This window comes from Callorhinus ursinus, unplaced genomic scaffold (assembly GCF_003265705.2).
Source record: "Callorhinus ursinus isolate GAN/ISIS: 27379988/994484 unplaced genomic scaffold, GSC_fseal_2.0 scaffold12, whole genome shotgun sequence".
Taxonomy (NCBI): Eukaryota; Metazoa; Chordata; class Mammalia; order Carnivora; family Otariidae; genus Callorhinus; species Callorhinus ursinus.
In genome coordinates, this window is record NW_027397074.1 from 30,795,072 (window position 1) to 30,810,025 (window position 14,954).

At 38.2% G+C, this 14,954-nt stretch overlaps 1 long non-coding RNA gene across 1 annotated transcript in view; it reads right to left on the reverse strand.

Annotated features, from left to right (window-relative positions):
* The window catches only part of LOC141373787 (uncharacterized), a 219,003-nt gene that overhangs the window by 45,307 nt on the left and 158,742 nt on the right, over window positions 1–14,954 (reverse strand). The gene's annotated exons all lie outside the window — the stretch shown is intronic.

Below are 14,954 nucleotides of genomic sequence, written 5' to 3' on the forward strand. Positions count from 1 at the left end.
GGGCCCCAAGTTCTCGGCTCCACCGGGCAGAGACTGGGCGGCCACCATTTTCACTCTCGTCCTCCAAAGCTGTACCGAGAGCTTGCAGGGAACAAAAGCTCCAAGAGCAAACCCCAGCAGATTACTTAGCCCGGACGGCAAGGGCGGGGTAATTCCGCCTCCGGCAAAGGCATTTGGGAACCACGGCAACAGGCCCCTCCCCCAGAAGATCAGCAAGAACAGCCAGCCAAGACCCAAGTTTACTGAGCAAGGAGAACGGCAGAACTCCAGCGCTAGGGGAATACTGCACATAGAATTCATGGCTTTTTTACCATGATTATTTAGTTTTTCAAACTTAATTTTTTAACTGTTTTTTTTTTTCAATTTTTCTTTTTTCCTTTTTTAACCATCTTATCAATGCCTTTTTAAATTTTTTTTTTATTTTTCATTTGTAGAGTCATATTCTATCCCTTCATAGTAGTTACCCTTATTTTTGGCATATATATACAAGTTGTTCTCTCTTTAAAATTTTGAGATACAGTTTCTTCTAACAGATCAAAATATACCCTAAATCACTAGTGTATGCCTTTGTTCTAGTCTCCTGCCTGATCACATTCTCTCCCTTTATTTTTTTTTTAAATCTTCATTTTCAAACAACTTCTTATCAATTCCTTTTATAAAATCTTTTATAATTTTCATCTTTACAGTCATCTTCCATCCCTTCATTGTAGCAACCCTTATTTTATAAATATGTAAGTCTTTCTTTTCTTAAAATTTTAGGAGGTACTTTCTTCTAACAGACCAAAATACACCCAAAATCTAGTGTGTGGCACTGATCTATGCACTAGCCTGATCATATTTGATCATATTCTGTTTTTCTTTGGTTTGTTCTGTTTTTGTTTGTTTTTATCTTTTATTTTTTCTTTTTTTCTCTTTCTTTTTTCTTTCTTTCCCTTTCTTTTCCCTGGTTTCAGGTCTTTTCTGATTTGTTTAGAGTATATTTGCTGGGGACGTTGTTAACCTGTTAGCATTTGGTTCTTTCATTCATCTATTCTCCTCTGGACAAAATGACAAGATGAAAAAAATCACCTCAGCAAAAAGAACAAGAGGTAGTACCGTCTGCCAGGGACCTACTCAATACAGACATTACTACAATGTCGGACATAGAGCTCAGAATCATGATTTTAAAGATACTAGCTGGGCTTGAAAAAAGCATGGAAGTTATTAGAGACACCCTTCCTGGAGAAATAAACGAACTAAACGCTAACCAAATCGAAATCAAAAGGGCTATTAATGAGGTGCAATAAAAAATGGGGGTACTAACTGCTAGGATAAATGAGGCAGAAGAGAGAATTAGTGATATAGAAGACCAAATGATGGAAAATAAAGAAGCTGAGAAAAAGAAAGATCAACAACTACTGGATGACGAGGGCAGAATTCGAGAGATAAGCGATATCATCAGATGAAACAACATTAGAATAATTGGGATCTCAGCAGAAGAGAGAGAGAGGGGCAGAAGGTCTACTGTAGCAAATTATAGCAGAGAACTTCCTGAATGTGGGAAAGGAAACAGGCATCAAAATCCAGGAGGCACAGAGAACCCCTCTCAAAATCAATAAAAATAGGTCAACACCCCGACATCTAATAGTAACCTTTGTCAGAGACAAAGAGAAAATCTTGAGAGCAGTTTGGGAGAAGAGATATGTAACCTACAATGGTTAGACTGGCAACATGAGACTGGCAACAGACCTATCCACAGAGACCTGGCAGGCTAGAAAGGACTGCATGGTATCTTCAGAGCACTAAACGAGAAAAATATGCAGCCAAGAATACTATATCCAGCTAGGTTGTCATTGAAAATAGAAGGGGAGATAAAAAGCTTCCAGGACAAATAAAAACTAAAGGAATTTGCAAACACAAAACCAGCCCTCCAAGAAATATTGAAAGGGGTCCTCTAAGCAAAGAGAGAGCCTAAAAGCAGCATAGACCAGAGAGGAACACAGACAATATAAAGTAACAGTCACCTTACAGGCAATACAATGGCACTAAATTCATATCTTTCAATAGTTACCCTGAATGTAAATGGGCTAAATGACCCAATCAAAAGACACAGGCCATCAGATTGGATTAAAAAACAAGACCCATCGATATGCTGTCTGCAAGAGATTCATTTTAGACCCAAAGACACCCCCACATTGAAAGTGAGGGGGTGGGAACAATTCACCATGCTAATGGACACCAAAAGAAAGCTGGGGTGGCAATCCTCATATCAGACAAATTAGATGTTAAACCAAAGACTGTAATAAGAGATGAGGAAGGACACTATATCCTACTTAAAGGGTCTAGCCAACAAGAAGATCTAACAATTGTAAATATCTATGCCCCTAACATGGGAGCAGCCAATTATATAAGGCAATTAATAACAAAAGCAAAAAAACACATTGACAACAATACAATAATAGTGGAGGACTTTAACACCCCCCCTCACTGAAATGGACAGATCATCTAAGCAAAAGATCAACAAGGAAATAAAGACTTTAAATGACACACTGGACCAAATGGACTTCACAGACTTATTCAGAACATGCCACCCCAAAGCAACGGAATAACATTCTTTTCTGGTGCCCATGGAACTTTCTCCAGAATTGATCACATCCTAGGTCACAAATCAGGTCTCAACCGGTACCAAAAGATTGGGATTATTCCCTGCATATTTTCAGACCACAATGCTTTGAAACTAGAACTCAATCACAAGAGGAAAGTCGGAAAGAACTCAAATACACGGAGGCTAAAGAGCATCCTACTAAAGAATGAATGGGTCAACCAGGAAATTAAAGAAGAATTAAGAAAATCCATGGAAACCAATGAAAATGAAAACACAACTGTTCAAAATCTTTGGGATACAGCAAAGGCACTCCTGAGAGGAAAGTATATAGCAATACAAGCCTTTCTCAAGAAACAAGAAAGGTCTCAAATACACAACCGAACCCTACACCTAAAGGAGCTAGAGAAAAAAACAGCAAATAAAGCCTAAACCCAGCAGGAGAAGAGAAATAAGATCAGAGCAGAAAGCAATGAACTAGAAACCAAAAGAACAGTAGAACAGATCAACGAAACTAGGAGCTGGTTCTTTGAAAGAATTAACAAGATTGATAAACCCCTGGCCAGATTTATCAAAAAGAACAGAGAAAGGACCCAAATCAACAAAATCATGAATGAAAGAAGAGAGATCACAACCAACACCAAAGACATACAAACAATTATAAGAACATATTATGAGCAACTCTATGCCAGCAAATTAGATAACCTGGAAGAAATGGGTGCATTCCTAGAGATGGATCAACTACCAAAATTGAACCAGGAAGAAATAGAAAACCTAAACAGACCTAGAACCACTAAGGAAATTGAAGCAGTCATCAAAAATCTCCCAACAAACAAAAGCCCAGGGCCAGATGGCTTCCCAGGGGAATTCTACCAAACATTTAAAGAAGAATTAATACCTATTCTCCTGAAACTGTTCCAAAAATAGAAATGGAAGGAAAATTTCCAAACTCATTTTATGAGGCCACCATTACCTTCATCACCAAACCAGACAAAAGCCCATCAAAAAGAAGAATTACAGACCAATATCCTTGATGAACATGGATGCAAAAATTCTCACCAAAATACTAGCCAATAGGATCCAAGAGTACATTAAAAGGATTATTCACCACAACCAAGTGGGATTTATCCCTGGGCTTCAAGGTTGGTTCACCATCCGCAAATCAATCAACGTGAATACAATACATTAACAAAGGAAAGAACAAGAATCATATGATCCTCTCAATAGATGCAGAAAAAGCATTTGACAAAGTCCAGCATCCTTTCTTGATCAAAACTCTTCAGAGTATGGGGATAGAGGGTACATACCTCAATATCATAGAAGCCATCTATGAAAAACCTACAGCAAATATCATTCTCAATGGAGAAAAACTGAGAACTTTCCCCCTAAAGTCAGGAACGCGGCAGGGATGTCCACTATCACTACTGCTATTCAGCATAGTATTAGAAGTCCTAACCACAGCAATCAGACAACAAAAAGAAATCAAAGGCATCCAAATCAGCAGAGAGGAAGTCAAGCTCTCACTCTTTGCAGAAGATATGATACTTTATGTGGAAAACCCAAAAGACTCCACCCCAAAACTGCTAGAACTCATACAGGAATTCAGTAAAGTGGCAGGATATAAAATCAATGCACAAAAATCAGTGGCATTCCCATACACCAACAACAAGACAGAAGAGAGACAAATTAAGGAGTCGATCCCATTTCCAATTGCACCCAAAACCATGAGATACCTAGAAATAAATCCAACCAAAGAGGCAAAGGATCTGTACTCAGAAAACTATAAAACACTCATGAAAGAAATTGAGGAAGACATAAGGAAATGGAAAAACGTTCCATGCTCATGGATTGGAAGAACAAACATTGTGAAGATGTCAATGCTACCTAGAGCAATCTACACATTCAATGCAATCCCCATCAAAATACCATCCACTTTTTTCAAAGAAATGGAACAAATAATCCTAAAATTTGTATGGAACCAGAAGAGACCCCAAATAGCCAGAGGAATGTTGAAAAAGAAAAGCAAAGCTGGCAGCATCACAATTCCGGTCTTCCAGCTCTTTTACAAGCTGTCATCATCAAGACAGTATGGTACTGGCACAAAAACAGACACATAGATCAATGGAACAGAATCGAGAGCCCAGAAATGGACCCTCAACTCTATGGTCAACTAATCTTTGACAAAGCAGGAAAGAATGTCCAGGAAAAAAGGGAAAAAAGACAGTCTCTTCATGAAATGGTGTTGGCAAAATTGGACAGCCACATGCAGAAGAATGAAACTGGACCATTTCCTAACACCACACACAAAAATAGACTCCAAATGGTTGAAAGACCTAAACGTGAGACAGGAGTCCATCAAAATCCTAAAGGAGAACACAGGCAGCAACCTCTTCGGCCTCAGCTGCAGCAACTTCTTCCTAGAAACATCGTCAAAGGCAAGGGAAGCAAGGGCAAAAATGACCTATTGGGACTTCATCAAGATAAAAAGCTTTTTTGCACAACAAAAGAAACAGTGCACAAAACCAAAAGACAACCAACAGAATGGGAGAAATTATTGGCAAATGACATATCAGATAAAGGGCTAGTATCCAAAAATCTACAAAGAACTTATCAAACTAACATCCAAAGAACAAATAATCCATCAAGAAATGGGCAGAAGACATCAACAGACGTTTTTCCAAAGAAGACATCCAAATGGCCAACAGACACACGAAAAAGTGCTAAACATTGTTCACCATCAGGGAAATCCAAATCAAAACCTCAATGAGATACCATCTCACACCGGTCAGAATGGCTAAAATTAACAAGTCAGGAAAAGACAGATGTTGGCAGGGATGCGGAGAAAGGGGAACACTCCTACACTTTTTGTGGGAATGCAAGCTGGTGCAACCACTCTGGAAAACAGTATGGATGTTCCTCAAACAGTTGAAAATAGAGGTACCATACGGTCCAGCAGTTGCACTACTGGGTATTTACCCCAAAGAGACAAATGTAGGGATCCAAAAGGGTACATGTACCCCAATGTTTATAGCAGCAATGTCCACAATAGCCAAACTGTGGAAAGAGCCAAGATGTTCATCAACACATAAATGGATAAAGAAGAGGTGGTATATATACACAATGGAATATTATGCAGACATCAAAAGGAATGAGATCTTGCCATTTGCAATGACGTGGATGGAACTGGAGGGTGTTATGCTGAGTGAAATAAGTCAATCAGAGAAAGACATGTATCATATGACCTCACTGGTATGAGGAATTCTTAATCTCAGGAAACAAACTGAGTGTTGCTGGAGTGGTGGGGGTTGGGAGGGATGGGGTGGCTGGGTGACAGACACTGGGGAGGGTATGTGCTATCGTGAGCACTGTGAATTGTGCAAGACTGTTGAATCACAGATCTGTATCTCTGAAACCAATGCAATATATGTTAAGAAAAAAAAAAGAATAAGACGATAGCAGGAGGGTCAGAATGAAGGGGAGTAAATCGGAAGGAGAGATGAACCATGAGAGACGATGGACTCTGAAAAACAAACTGAGGGTTCTACAGAGGAGGTAGGGGCATGGGTTAGCCTGGTGATGGGTATTAAAGAGGGCACGTTCTGCGTGGAGCACTGGGTGTTATGCACAAACAATGAATCATGGAACACTACATCAAAAACTAATCATGTAATTTATGGTGATTAACATAACAATAAAACAATAAAAAACAATCATACACCATGAGCAAATGAAAATTATCCTGGATTGCTAAACAATGTCATACACACAGTAATAGAAGGAAAGGAAAAAACCTCCTTGACAAACATCCATTCATAATAAAACTCTTAACAAACTAGGCATAGAAGGAATGTACCTGATAGCTCTGGTCCAACACAATGACACAGGAAGGCCATCAACTCATCTCCTCCATGGACACACCAAATCTATACCTATTTATAGAAGAAATTCCTCCTGAAGAATTGAAGGCTTACTGAACAGCTTCTTTAGAACAAAAGACCACATAGAGAACTGCAAGAGAGACAGAGGCATAGTAATAAAGGGAAACCACCAACACCCAACACTATGAACTACAGTGGAAAGAAAGTACTAAGGGAAAGTGAGCAGATTAATCTGCCCTGAAGGACAGACAAAAGCCACATTTTAGGAGAGCAACTTGTGTATAGAAGATCCAGCCCTAAAACTACACCAAATGGCTGGAAGTCTCTAGGTCAGAGCGGCTGGTGAGTGCAATGGTTTACACTCCCCAACCTCCAGCCTTGACAGTGCAGACCACAGTGGAGTTTCAGGTAACAGAGTCTGTGGCCTCAGCCAAAACCGGGCCCCTATGCTACACCAGTCTGGATGCCCTGGGGCACAGGGAAAAACCGTGGTTTACAAAAGCAATGAGAATATAGGATCTAGCCCTAGAACCTTGCCAAATGGCAAGAGAGCTGCTGGCACTCTTTCTGTAATGGAGGCATTGCTGAGCAGTATGATTTACATTTACCCTTCACCTTGATATCATAGAGGGGAGTAGAATGCAAGCAGGCACCCTAGTTGACTTATCACCTCAGTGACCCCCTAGGACCCTAGACCACACAAGTCCCAGCTGTCCAACCAAAGTGGCCCCAAGGCAGCAAACACAAGGACACACCGGGTCATCGCTCACTACAGCTTCAGTCATTGTACCAGTGTGACACAGAAGATTCCCAGACCTGTACTGCTTCAGCTGAAGACAGCTTGCTAGGGCACTCCCAGCACAGAGCACTCCAGGACCTCCTGTCCCATGACTGACTTGGCTATGTTTTGGCTATAGCCCTGCCAAAGACAATCTGTGTCTTGAGACACCCTACCATTCACCACACCTTGGCTCCAGTCACCACACCTATATTCCTCTTGGGCTGAGAAGACTGGGACATACTGGCCTGCACCTACTTCAGCTTCAGTTGTCCTGTCATGGTGCCCTCTGTGTGCAGAACCCTGGGACTTCTTAGGCCCACACCCATTTCAGCTCCAGCCATTCACTGGAGCAGCTGAAGTATGGAAAGCAGTGGGACCCCCAGCCCTTATGAGGGACAGCTCCAGTTAGCCCATGTCCCCAGGCACATACAGTCGACACAGGAAATGACCAGACACAAAACTATTCCTTCAATATTAGGAAAAGTAGGTGTTCTACCTAATTTATAGTAACAAACACATGAAGACAAGCAAATTGGGAAGAAAAAAGAGTATGTTCCAAATGAAAGAACAAGACAAACCTCAAAAAAAATGGACTAAAGATAAACCATAGGTATCAGAGAAAGTATAAAGTAATGATCATAAACATGCTCACCAGAATGGAGAAGAGTGGGAGAACTCAGTAAGAACTTAAATCAAGAAATATAAAATATAAAAGTAACCAATCAAAATTGAAGAAAAAGCAACTGAAATGAAAAATACACTAAAGGGAATCAACAGATGGGTGGATGCTGATCAGTCTGCAAGTTAGGGTTATAAACATCATCCAAGTTGAACATCAGAAAGAAAAAAAGATTTCTAAAAATTAGGATAGCTTGAGGATCTCTTGGACATCATTAAGTGAACAAACATTTGCAGTTTTAGAAAGACAGGAAGGGGCAGAAAACTTCCCTAACCTTGGGAAGAAAACAGACATCGAGGTTCAAGAATCAGAAAGAGCTCCACACAGATAAACTTAAGGACGACACCATAACACCTAACATTTAAAACGTCAAACATTAAAGATAAAGAGAAGCAAAAAGTTACTTAGAAAGCTAACATGAAAGGGCTATTAGCTGATTTTTCAGTAGTAACTTTGAAGTCCAGAAAGGAGTGGCTTGATATATGCAAAAAGCTGAAAGGGAAATGCCTACACCAAGCATATTCAACTTGGAAAATGTTATCATTCAGAATTGAAGGAGAGATAATGAGTTTCCTCAGACAAACAAAAGTTAAAGAAGTTCATCACTAGTAAACCAGTCTTACAGGACATGTTAAAGGGACTTTCTTAAGTGGAAAAAAAAAACAAAAAACAAACATAAGAAAATTATGAATAAAAAGAGAAACTATTAAAATATATGCATAAAATGGGGAGGACTGGGCAGATAAAAATTTCTTTGAGAAAGTGTTTTAACTTAAGTAACCATCAATTAATATAGATTACAATAGACTTATGATGTACTGTGTGACTCTTATAGTAACCACCAACTAAAAACCTAACACAAAAAATAAAAAGAAAGCCACATATAGCACTGCAGAAAGTCAACAATCATGAAGAGATCAAGAAAGAAACAAGAACTATCAAACAACTGGAAAACACGTAACAAATGGCAATAAATACCTATCAATTATTTATTTTTTTAAAGGTTTTTTTGACAGAGAGAGCGCTGGGGGAGGGTCAGAGGGAGAGAATCTTCAAGCATACTGCCCATAGAGTGCAGAACCCCAGGCAGGACTCAATCGCATGACCCATGAGATCATGACCTGAACCAAAACCAAGAGTTGGATGCCTAACTGACCGAACCACCCAGGGCCCCTCAATTACTACTTTAAATGTAAATGGTCTAAAGGCTCCAATCAAAAGATAAAAGGTGGCAGAATGGGTATAACCCAACCCATTTATTTACTGCTCACAAGAGACTCACTTCAGATGTCTGACACATAATCAAAGTGAAAGGATGAAAAATATATCCAATACAAATGGAAGAAAGAGAAAAGACTGTAACAAAGATAGAGGAGGACATTACCTAATGATAAAAACACAAAGCCCAGACTATTTGAGAAAAAAAGAAGACACAAAGTCAGAAAAGAAAAAGAATCAACAACTGACACCACAGAACTACAAAGGATTATAAGAGATGACTACAAAAAACTATATGCCAACAAACTGAACAAAGTAGAAGAAATGGATAAATTCCAAGAAACATACAATCTTTCATACCTGACTCAGGAAGAAATAGAAAAATCCAAACAGACCAATTACTAGTAACAAAATTGAAATGGTAATCAAAAAGCTCTCAAGAAACAGAAGCCCGGTACCATATGGATTCACAGTTCAATTCTACCAAACATTTATAAAACAGTTAATATCTATTCACAAACTGTTCCAAAAACTAGAAGAGGAAAGAAAGATTTCAAATACATTCTATAAGACCACCATTACCTAATGTGAAAAAAACAGATAAAGACATCACCAAGAAAGACTACTACAGGCCAACATTCCTGATGAATGTAGATGCAAAAAAAATCTTTCTATTTTTTTAAGATTTTATTTACTTGAGAGAGAGTGAGAGAGAGCACGATTGGGGTGAGGGGCAGGGGGAGAAAAAGACTCCCCACTGAGCAGGGAGCCTGATGTGGGGCTCCATCCCAGGATTCCAGAATCATGATCTAAGCTGAAGGCAGATGCTTAATCAACTGAGCTACCTAGGAGCCCTAGATTCAAAATTTTTAACAAGATATTAGCAAACCACATTCAACAAGACATTGAAAGGATCATTCACCTTGATCAAGTAGGATTTACTCCAGGGATGCAAGGATGGTTTAATATTCCACAAATCAATGTTATATACCTCATCAACAAAATGAGGACACAAATTATATGATTACCTCAAAAGAACAGAAAAATCATTGAACAAAATTCAACATCTTTTCATATTAAGCACTCTCAACAAAGTATATTCAAAGGAAACACCTGAACATAACAAAGGCCATATATGAAAAGTCTACAGCTGACAACATGCTCAATGGTGAAAACAAGAGCTTTTCCTCTAAGTTTAGGAATAAGGCAAAGAGGTCTACTCTCATCACTAATACTCAGTATAATACCGGAAGTCCTAGCCAGAAATCAGACAAGAAAAAGAAATAAAATCATCCAAACTGGTAAGGAGAAAGAGAAACTGTTGTTGTTTGCAGATGACATGATATTATACATAGAAAACCGTAAAGACTCTACCAAAAAGATATTAGAACAAATGCATTCAATAAAACTGCAGGATAAAAATACAAAGAAAACAGTTGTGTTTCATTAATAATGAAATACCAGAAAGAGAAATTAAGAAAACAATTATATTTACAATGGCACAAAAAAGAAGAAAATACCTAGGAATAAACTTAACCAAGGAGGTGGAAGACCTGTTTTGTGAAAATTCTGAAACATTGATAAGAACAAATGAAGACGACACAAATGGAAAGATACTCCATGTTCATGGATTGGAAAAATCAATATTGTTAAAGGTTCATATCAGTCAATGTAATCCTTAAGAAAACACCAATAACATTTTTCATACAACTAGAACAAACCCTAAAGTTTGTAGGGAACCACAAAAGACCTAGAATAGCCAAAGAAATCTTGAGAAAGAACAGTAAAGCTGGGGTTACCACAATCTCAGATTTTAACTCATATTACAAAGCTTTAGTAATCATAACAGTATGCTACTGGCACTGAATAATCAGAAAGATCATTGGAACAGAATAGAGAGCCTAGAAATAAAGTCACACTTACATGGTCAATTAATCTTTGACAGAGGTGGTAAGAATATGCAATGGGGGAATAGACAGTCTCTTCAGTAAATCATGTTGGGAACACTGGACAGCTACATGCACAAGTATAAAACTAAACCACTGTCTTACATAATACACAAAATAAACTCAAAATGGATTAAAAACCTAAACATATGACTTGAAACCATAAAGTTTCTAGAAGGAAAGATAGGCAGTGTTTTTGACATTGGTCTGAGCAAAATTTTTCTAGATATGTCTTCTCAGTAAAGGGCAACAGTAGCAAAAATGAACTATTGGGACTACACCAAAATGAAAAGCTTTTGCACAGAAATACCATCAAGAAAATGAAAAAGCAACCTAGTGAATGGGAAAAATATTGAAAAATGACATATTTGATAAAGAGTTAATAATTCAAAATATATAAAGAACTTACAGAACTCAATACCAAAAAACAATCTGATTTACAAATGGCCAGAGAATTAGATATTTTTTCCAAAGAAGTCAAACAAATGGTCTACAGACACATGTAAAGATGCTGAACATCACTAATCGTCACAGAAATGCAAATCAAAACCACAATGAGATGTCACTTAACATTTGTAAGAATGGCTAGCTTTAAAAAGAACAGGTGTTGGCAAAGATGTGGAGAAAATCGAACCTCTGTCCATTATTGGTGGAAATGTAAATTGGTGCAGCAACTCTGGAAAATAGTAGGGTGGTTCCTTAAAAAATTAAAAATAGAAATACTATATGATTCAGTAATTCTAATACTGAGTATTTACCCAAAGAATAGGAAAACACTAATGCAAAAAGATATATACCCCAATATTAACTACAGCATTATTTACAATAACCAGGTTATGGAAGCCACCCAAGTGTCCACACATAGATGAATGACTAAAGAAGATGTGGTTGTATTTAGATACTTAAGTTCTTTATATATTTTCAAATAAAGAAAATGATCCCTTTTATGATAGTATCAAAAATAATAAAATTCTTAGGAATAAACTTAACCAAGAAGGAAGATCTTAACTTTGAAAACTGTAAGACATGTATGAAAGAAAATGTGGAGACCTAAACAAATGTAAAGACATCCAACGTTTATGGATTTTAAGAATTAATATTGTTAAAGTGTCTATACTACCCCAAAACATGTTTTCATTCAATTCAATCGTATCCAGATTCAAAAACCATTTTTTACAGAAATAGAAACAACATCCTAAACTGTATATGGAAACACAACAACCCCAAACAGCCAAAGCAATCCTGAGAAAGAAGAACACAGTGAGAGTCCTCTTACTTCTTGACTTCAAGCTCTATTATTAAGATATAATCAATATAATACATTATGAGCATTAAAACAGACATATAAACCAATATAACAGAATCAAGAGCCCAGAAATAAGCCCAAGTACATATGGTCAACTAGTATATGACAAAAGAGTCAAGAATACTCTATGGAGAAAAGGCAGTCTCATCTCAGCAGTAAATGGTGCTGGGAAAACTGGATTTTCACATGTTAAAGAATGAAACTAGACCTCTATCATATACATTCACAAAATGAATTTAAAACTTAAATATAAGGTCTAAAACTATAAAACAGATCAAAGAAAATCTAGGAAAAAGTTCTTTGACATGGGTCTTGGCAATGATTTTTTTGGACGTGACACCTAAAGCACAAACAACTACTTAAATAAATAAGTGAAGTGACATCAAACTAAAAAGCTTGTGCATAGCAAAAGAATCAACAAAATGAAAATACAACCTACAGAATGGGAGAAAATATTTGTAAGCCATAAATAGACACACACACACACACACACACACACACTGGAATATCTTCTAGGCATAAAACAAAACATAACAAAACAATACAAAAACAAGAAAACTGTGCCACTTGCAAAAACATGAATGGACCTTGAGGGCCTTATGCTTAGTGAAAAAAGAGAAAAACACATACTGTATACTCTCACATGTGTAATCTAAAAACAAAAACAAAACGAAAATAGAAAAAGATTAGATTTTTGTTTGCCAGTTGTGGGCGTCAGGAGTAGGAATAATTGGATGGATGTGTTCAAAAGGCACAGACTTCCAGTTTTAAGATAAATGTGTACTAGGGATGTAATATAAAACTTGATGACTATAGTTAACACTGTTATATCATATGTGTGTGTGTGTGTGTATACACATATATGTTTACCATTAATAGTGTAAATCCCAAATATTCTTATCATAATGGAAAATAGTATTGTGTATATATAATGGATGTTAACTAAACTAGTTGTGGTAACTGCTTCATTATACATTTAAGTCCATCATTATGATGTACACCCTAGGCTTACACAGTGGTACTTATCAATTAAATCTCAATAAAAGTGGAGAAAAATCTTATGATTCTCTCAGGAGATACAGAAAAAGCATTTGACAAAATGCAACTCTTTTTTAAATTATTTTATTAGAATCTTTGTTAACTACAAAATATGGGGCTGCCATTAGGTTTTCATTAAAGCAAGCAACTTTTATGATAGAAACCTTGAACAAAATAGGTGTAGAAAGAACATAACTCAACATAATAAAGCACAGACTAACAGTTAGCATTATACTTAACAGTAAAAACTGATGTCTGGTTCCTGCACTGAGAGGAAAGATAAGGATGCCCACTCCCACTGCTTTTGTTCACCATAGTACTGCAAGTCCTAGCTAGAGCAATTAGACAAACCAAAGAAATAAAAAGCATCCAAATTGGAAAGAAAGAAGTAAAATAGCTGTTATTTGCACATGATATGCTTTTATATATAGAAAACTTTATTGACTCACCCAAAAAAACTGTTCAAACTAACCAACCAATTCAGTGAAGTTGCAGGATATAAAATCAACAAGCAGAAATCAGCTGCATTTCTATGCACTAACAAAACATGTAAAGAAATAAACTACCTTGGAACAGAAAAGATGGCAGAGGAGCAGGGGACCCTGTTCCAACCGGTCCGCGGACCTTAGCTGGATATCTACCAGACCACTCTGAACACCCACGAAATCAGCCTGAGATGTAAGAAGATATATCTGGATCTCCACAAACAGAATATCGCAGGCAGTTGGTTTTGAGGTACAAACCAGGGGGCCATGATTCTATGGGCAGAAATCCAAGGATAAACGGAAGGGGGAAGGAGCCAGCCATGGGGATTCTACACCGCCTGTGAAAGATAACCTCCCGCGCTAGGGACTGGGCCCAGACTCGCAGTCCAGTAGAGGTGGGGAAAGGACCTTAGGGCAGTCCCCAGATGGAAACCCAGAGCAGCGAGGTCACACATGTGAACAGGGGGCGGCTGGTGGTTTTAGAAGCACAAAGGGCAGAGATGTGCCCCAACCTGGAGGTGAGGACTGGGAGCAATACTGAGGGGCTCACAACCCAGGATGCTACAGTTTATAGCAGCACGGACAGAAATGGAGATAGTGTGGCCTGGAGAGCTCACTGAGGAACAGACGGCAATCTCTCTGCTCTGAGGCAGAGGGTTGGAAACAGTTTCTTCCGCACTTACTCTCGGAAAAGACACGGAAAGCCACCAGGGAAAGCCACCAGAGAACAAAAACCGGTTTTCACTGAGCCCATCCCCCGCCACAGGGGGCAGGGCAAGCCTGCCCAACCAGGTTTGCCTGAGTAACAGCGTGGCAGGGCCCTCCCCCAGAAAACAGGCTGGGAGAAAAAGAGGCCAGAAACCCTAAGGTCCCTAGAAAACAAGTGCATCTTGCTTGGGTTGTGGTCAATAATTTAGACTCTCTGCATTCCCTCAACCACCACTCAACAGAATGACTAGGAGGAGAAACCACCAAAATAGGGAAGACTCAGAAATTATGACTTATGCCACAGATTTACAAATGGATTCAGATATAACCAAGA